Below are 7,117 nucleotides of genomic sequence, written 5' to 3' on the forward strand. Positions count from 1 at the left end.
TTTCACCACGAACCGCTACCTACTAGTCAGTCACTTTCTCTGTGGAGTCTTTGAAACTTCCCCATAAACTTGTCTCTGTAACCAAATGTTCCTATCCTATAGTCTTTATTATATTATTTTCATAGTATCTCTAGTGATTTATGATGCTTGCTTCCCTGTATTCTCCCAATTGATGATGAAGTATATAAGCACAAGGGGGTGATTTTTTAATTCATCTCTGTATCCCAAGAACCTCAGACAATGTCTGGCCTATAATATTTTGGTGAATGAGTGAATGGACTAATATAGGGATCGCATTCTCCTCTGTTTACATGCCTTTGCTCATACTGTCCCTATGTTTGAGAGGTTCATTTTCTTTGAATAGCACCCTTGTTCATTATCTGCCTCCGATGCTACCTCTTGCTCACAGCCTCATTTGGAAGCAATCTGCTCTGTATTGCTGTGGTGATAAATTACTGTCACGTTGTCCTTGTCTCTTTATGCCTTATTTTACAGCGACTGCTTCTTTCCTTTCTATGTTCCCCACAGTGCCTCACACAGTGCTGTACTTCAGACAGGTGCGTAATAAATACTTCTTAATCGAATAGGAACTTAGAGTCTTCTTAAAGACTCATTTCAGGGTCAAATTTTAAACCACGTTACCCTGACCATTGTTTGGCCTCTTGTCCCAAGTATTTTTTTCCCATTCCTGAATATTTTCATTTTGTTGGTGCTCAAACTCTAGCAATAATATTAAGAGGAGTAGTAGTAGTATTTACTGAGTGCTTATCTTTGTCAGGCACTGTTCTAAGTGTTCCACATGTTTTATCTAATTCAGTCTTCCCCAAAAATGCAATGGGGGGATTATCATTTTTTCTTTTTTTATTAGAGTTGATTTTTAATGTTCTATCAATTTCTGCTGTACAGAGAAGTGACCCAGTCATATATATATATATATATGTTATTTTTCTCACATTATCTTCCGTCATGTTCCATCACAAGTGGCTAGATATAGTTCCCTGTGCTATACAATATGATCTCATTGTTTATCCACTCCAAATGCATTTTTTTCTTTTTTGGTCATATGTGTGGCATATGGAAGTTCCCAGGCTAGGGATTGAATCTGAGGTATAGTTGCAGCCTATGGCAGATCTTTTAACCCACTGTGCTAAGCTGGGGATTGAACCCAATTCTGCAGCAACCTGAGCTACTGAAGTAGGATTCTCCAAGAGTTATCAATTTTAAAAATAAAAACCCTCTAGAAGGCTTAAGGAACTTTGAGTTTCCAAAGAAACAGAGTTGAAAATCTGCTTTATATTTGAATTTGATACATGACTTTAAGTAACAAACTTTCAGTATTTAGGTACTCAAATCCATAACATCAGAATACTCTATTCTAGATTTATGACACTTTGTTCCCCCAAAGAACATTTTTATAACCTGCTTCTTTATCTGTGAAATGAGAATGACACTCACAATATTTCTGTGAGAATTAAGATAATGCCTTTGAGAGACTCTAAAACTGCTTGGTACACCATAGTTACCAAAATAATTCTTGTCAGGGTTGATCTGACAAAATAATCTCTTCATTTCTGGAATCCAAATTCAACTTCCAACTTTTGTTATCACCGAAGATAGATTCTTTTGAAAACGAGAAGGTCGTTAAGAGGGCTGTTCGCTACCACCTTTATTAATGGCATGGCATCTCTCAACTTCTGCTTTAAGAAGGAATATTGTGGAGATTTTTTTTGTTGCTGTTGCTTTTGTTTTTAGGGCTGCACCCTTGACATATGTAAGTTTTCAGGCTAGGGGTCGAATTGGAGCTGCAGCTGCTGGCCACAGCCACGGCAACATAGGATCCGAACCCCGACTGTAATCTATACCATGGCTTATGGCAATGCCAGTTCCTTAATCCATTGAGCAAGGCCAGGGGTGAAACCCACATCCTCATGGATAGTAGTTGGGTTTGTTATTGCTGAGCCATAAGAAACTCCCGAAGGAGGAATTTTGTTACTCCTATGGGAGTAGACTGCTTTATTTACTCTTTGCCAGAGGTCTCATTTTAGGGACACCAACTAAGCCAACAATTTGAGGATAAAGGTTTTCTAAGAAAATATATCAGCATGACATAAATCTAACTACAAATACCTTTCCCCCAAATGGAGTATTTGAAAAACGATAAACGACTTTTCTTCATTCCCCACTTAAATTCAACCACGGATAGAAGGGAGAGCTTAGAGCAAAATCAGTTCACCAAATATCCAGCAGAGTAATTTTCATCTGTTGGGTACTGGGCATTGTACTAAGTTTTAACGGAGGTGTACAAAGTTTTAACGGAGGCGTACAAACAATTTAGAACACGTGTTCCTGTCCTTTGACTCTGTCCCTTGGGACCTCAGTCTCATGCCAAGCTGTTTATCAACAGTTTTTAAAAATACGTTTAGCGTTTCCTTAAAATAATGTGCGGAACTAATTGTTAAGAAAAGAAAGCTGTCCCATTTCTTACATGTTTCTGGCTTTGGAGTAAATGCTTTTTTCCATGGTTCTTTTTGATTCTAGTTTTTGCCAAATGGCTTTTGGAGTCTACTGCTTTTTCAGCCCATTGACTAAGGGAATATAAGCAGAATCAGCACTGGTTCTAGGCTTATATTTATCTCATTCCTGATATATTTTATAAAACAATTATTTTTGTCCCAAACAGATTCTGGGTGAAATCATGTCTGATATAGAGGAGGCACTTAAAAAGTATTTTTGGATGTCAATAGAGGGGCATTTGTCAGTTGGAGGTCTCATTCTCCCCCGATCGCCTTCCTCATTCCCATTCAGGCTCCTGACATTTGGTCTATTGTTCTGTCCTGCTTTTGACTTCAACTCACACATCCCTCTCTTTTCATCCAGAGATGATAAATTCCCTCTCTTGCTTCTCGTCATTGACTCTACTAAAAATTCTAAATCCTGTATGATGTTATTCCATGGCCTGTAATATCAGTTGATTCATCAAATGCATTCCCCTGTGCAATCTGCTAATGATATTTTAGCTATCTGATAACTCCATGGGTACCTTTTCTGTCTAGTCCATTGATGAATAACTTTATTAGACCATAACAAACTCTGCGTGTGTGTGTGTGTGGGATGTTTTGGTGTATAGATGTTTTTATACTTCCTCCAAATCTCACCTATTTGACCCACAAAGCTCACTAATTTTATATGACAATGCTAGAGGTCTGAATACTAATATTAAGAATGTTTTGCTTGTTCTAACATGGATGAGTCATGGAATGGCTTAGTACTCATAAGAGGCTCCTTCTGAAGCCTTTTTCTAGCACCTGGAGTAGAGAGTCAATGCGATAATTACCCAGGATGATTTTTTTTTTTGCCTCTGAATATGACTTGGAGTTGTGAATGATGATTTGGTTTTGTTTTTTAAATATATATATATTTATATATTTTTTAAATATATATATTTTTTTAATATATATATATAGTTTTTAAATATATATATATTTATATATATAGTGCTTTCTTATATGCCATTCCCTGTTCTGAATATTAACCCATTTGAAATTCAGAACAATTTATGATATAGGCACTATAATTATGCTCATTTTACAGAGATGGAAACAAACTCTTCCGATGCACAGAAAAAATAAGTAACTTGCTTATGGTTACTTAGGTAGTAAGTGGCAGCTGTGAACTCAGGGGCCTTTACTCCAGGGTCTGTGCTCTAACGTGTGCTCTGCTGCTCTTGGAAGTGAGGATGCTACCGTCTTCAAGAGAATGCCTGGAAGTGTATTGTATTTGAATGTTAGGTTCCTTTTTCTCCCTCCTTACGTCATTCTCTTCTGATACGAAAAGGAGTTTTTATGTAAGAATAAAAGTGACTCTGGGCCGTTTCAACAAAAAAGGAATTTGTTGAAAGGATGTTGGGTAGCTCATAAAATCACCAGGACAACTCTAGGCTTGAACTTGGTGACAGGACAGGAAAAAGAGAAGCTGAGAAGCAAAATCACATCCCTAGATCAGGCCAGTGGAGACACTGCTGTTGCTGCTGCTGCTGCTGGGCAGAGGATGCCAAAGTCTGCGCACCACTTTCAGCACTGCCCACTGCTGTAACATAATCGTCGTTGCTGTTGCCATGGAAACTTGATCTTGCTGCTGTTGCTTCGACCACTGACTAAATGGATTCTCCACTGTCCCTGCTTCTTCTGATTCAAGGTCTGGTCAATCTAGTGCCTCTAATTGATTAGTCTTAGGTCACAAGACCATCCTATGTCACAACCTAGTTACACAGGAGGCTGGGAAAACAAGATCCTGCCTTCTAGGTTTGTGGAGTTTGAGGGACCTCCTTATTAAGGACTTACTTATAATAAAAATGTATTTGCTGTTTTTGTGACATTGAAATTTAGCTGGGAATCCTGTATTTTTATTTGTTAAATCTGGCAACTCCATTGCCTTCTTAATTTCCATATTCAAGAGAAAACAAAGATCAATATGATGGATAATTTTCAAAACATGGGATGAGTTCTCTTCTGAGAAGAAACAAAAAGACTAATATTCACTGAACTCCTTCCTAACATCTGTCCGCATAGTCACAACACAATAATAATGCTGTACTTGCTGGCATCAAAACAACAACCAAACTATAACCGGATTTCTTTTTTTACCAGTATTTCCCTCAATGCTGTATCACAATCAATTTAATTTCCTAGTAATTTAGGTGATGTTTTGGATAACGTGCTCTTATTTCTGACATAAACCTCTTTTCTCAACAGTAAATGGGGTCCTCATTCCCAATCCTGAGGAAGTTCCGTTGCTGCAGCCTATTCAAACTAAACAAATATATAAACATACCATGTTGCAAAACGCATTTTAAGTCAAGAAACCTATGTCATAAAAATTTCACTTGATATCATTTACTGCTCTGTACTCTAGAGTCTCACCTTCACTTTCTGAAGTGAAATATTTATGAAGATAGTATTCACTAAAATATGTATGAAGCTCTTCTGATACTTCTACAGATAAAGGTGATTTTGAATGTACAAAATATTGGCAGCTGAGGGCCAAAAAAGTTACCTCATAATTTTTGTTAAGTAAAACTTCTCTGACAAGCTCACCCTAGAGTCAAAGAAAATAAAGTAAATATTGGCAAAATATTTTATTTTGCTTATAAATGTTTGTACATTTTCAGTTTATATGCCACATACATTCCATTTTAAGCCCTTAAGAAAGACAGTTGGGGAAAAAAAACAATCATCTAATAATTAAACAGATCTCCAGCTAAAACTGCAATCGGAAAGAGAAATTTTTTTATTACAACACCAGTGTAATCACCTAGACTTCCTGTACTGATTTGATTTGAAAATATGGATTTTATTTACCAGTATCGATGAATTCCATAATCATTGCTGGAAAAATTACCAAATTTGATAAGTAGTGAAAAGGCAAATCATTTGAACTTCAGCAGGAGAAAATCGTTTCTTAAAAGCTATTTGTTTTTTTAAAACCTAAAAATAACGTGTTAGAGAATTTATATGCAAGTGTCATTAGGAATTTTTGGTTATATAAACCATTTAAATTTTTGTCCTTATTTTTGTTCAAAGCAAAAAAATCAGATTAGCTTCTGCAAATAGCAATTGCATAGAAGGAGGAAAGTGGTGGATGGCCAAAGAGTGGAGTGGCATATAATTATCCTGGTTCATTCCCAAGCATCTTTAGATTGTAGCAAAGATTCAGACAATGTTCTTGACAGTTAATAAGCATGAATTCTGATTCCCAGTTACACAGCTTATATTATATTTGTATGAATCTTATGTATAACCTTATGCCACACATAGAAATATTTCATTTTACTTTATTTTACTTGTAGAAAAAAAGCATTAAGTTAATGATATTTCAAATCAAAATATCTTGAAAATTGTCTCTTCACATGATTTAAAATAGTTATTTTAAAAGGCAATTATTTAAGTATTCTTTAAAATGATTGCTTATTTATAGTTTATTGTTTTGCTATACACTAAATAAAATGAATATATAATTATTAAAAACCTATAAAAAGTAGTATATTCAACATGTAAGAGTCCCCTGTTTACACCCACTACCAATCTCAAGACATAACCACTGAAAACAGTTTGATATGTAAACTTGTAGGATTCTCTATAAGGATACACAAACATCACACGTGATAGCAGAATTTTAAACATTCATTTAAAAACTGAGATTCTACTATAATTTGGAGCTTTATTAAATTTAAAAATGTTACGTCATAAATATCTTTCATGTAAGTTGCATACATATTTGCCTTACTCTTTCCAGTAGCTACGTTATACATTATAAATTATGAAATTCATACCATAACACATTTATTTTGTTGTTGTTGCTTTTTTTTGTCTTTTTACCTTTCCTAGGGGCTCTCTTGGGACACATGGAGGTTCCCAGGCTAGGCGTCTAATAGGAGCTGTAGCTGCCGGCCTGCACCAGAGCCACAGCAACGCAGGATCCGAGCTGTGTCTGCAACCTACACCACAGCTCAGGGTGACTCCGGATCCTTAACCCACTGAGCAAGGCCAGGGATCGAACCCGCAGCCTCATGGTTCCTAGTCGAATTCGTTAACCACTGAGCCACAGTAGGAACTCCGCATAACACATTTAAACAACACTAAAATGTACTTGTATGCCTTCATTGATTTAACCATTCCATTATTCGTGGGCATTTAGATTACTTCCAGTTTTTCAGTGCCAAGAAATATTTCCACAGAGAACATCTTTGTCTGTATACGCTGTTCCACTTCTGCAAGTAGTTTGCTAACTTTACAATCGTGAGTAATTCATGTTAGTGTTCAAATCTGTCAGACCGTACCTGGGATGTCTTCCTTCAAATATTGGAAATCATATTATAAATCTTAATAGTGTCTATGCATCAAAAGCAGATAAGGTGGACTAGATTTTCTTCCTCCCTTGTTCATACATGGGCACAACAAAAGTTTAGGTTTGAAATTAATAATGAGCTGGTACATATATTACTCAGAAAAGAGTGTTTCAGCAGTTAACACACACACAAACACACGCACATGCAAACACACATATGTGTAAACATCTCCTATTCTCCACTGTCAACCTGGAGACTTCAAAGCAGCTGACG

Source organism: Phacochoerus africanus, chromosome 11, assembly GCF_016906955.1.
Source record: "Phacochoerus africanus isolate WHEZ1 chromosome 11, ROS_Pafr_v1, whole genome shotgun sequence".
Taxonomy (NCBI): Eukaryota; Metazoa; Chordata; class Mammalia; order Artiodactyla; family Suidae; genus Phacochoerus; species Phacochoerus africanus.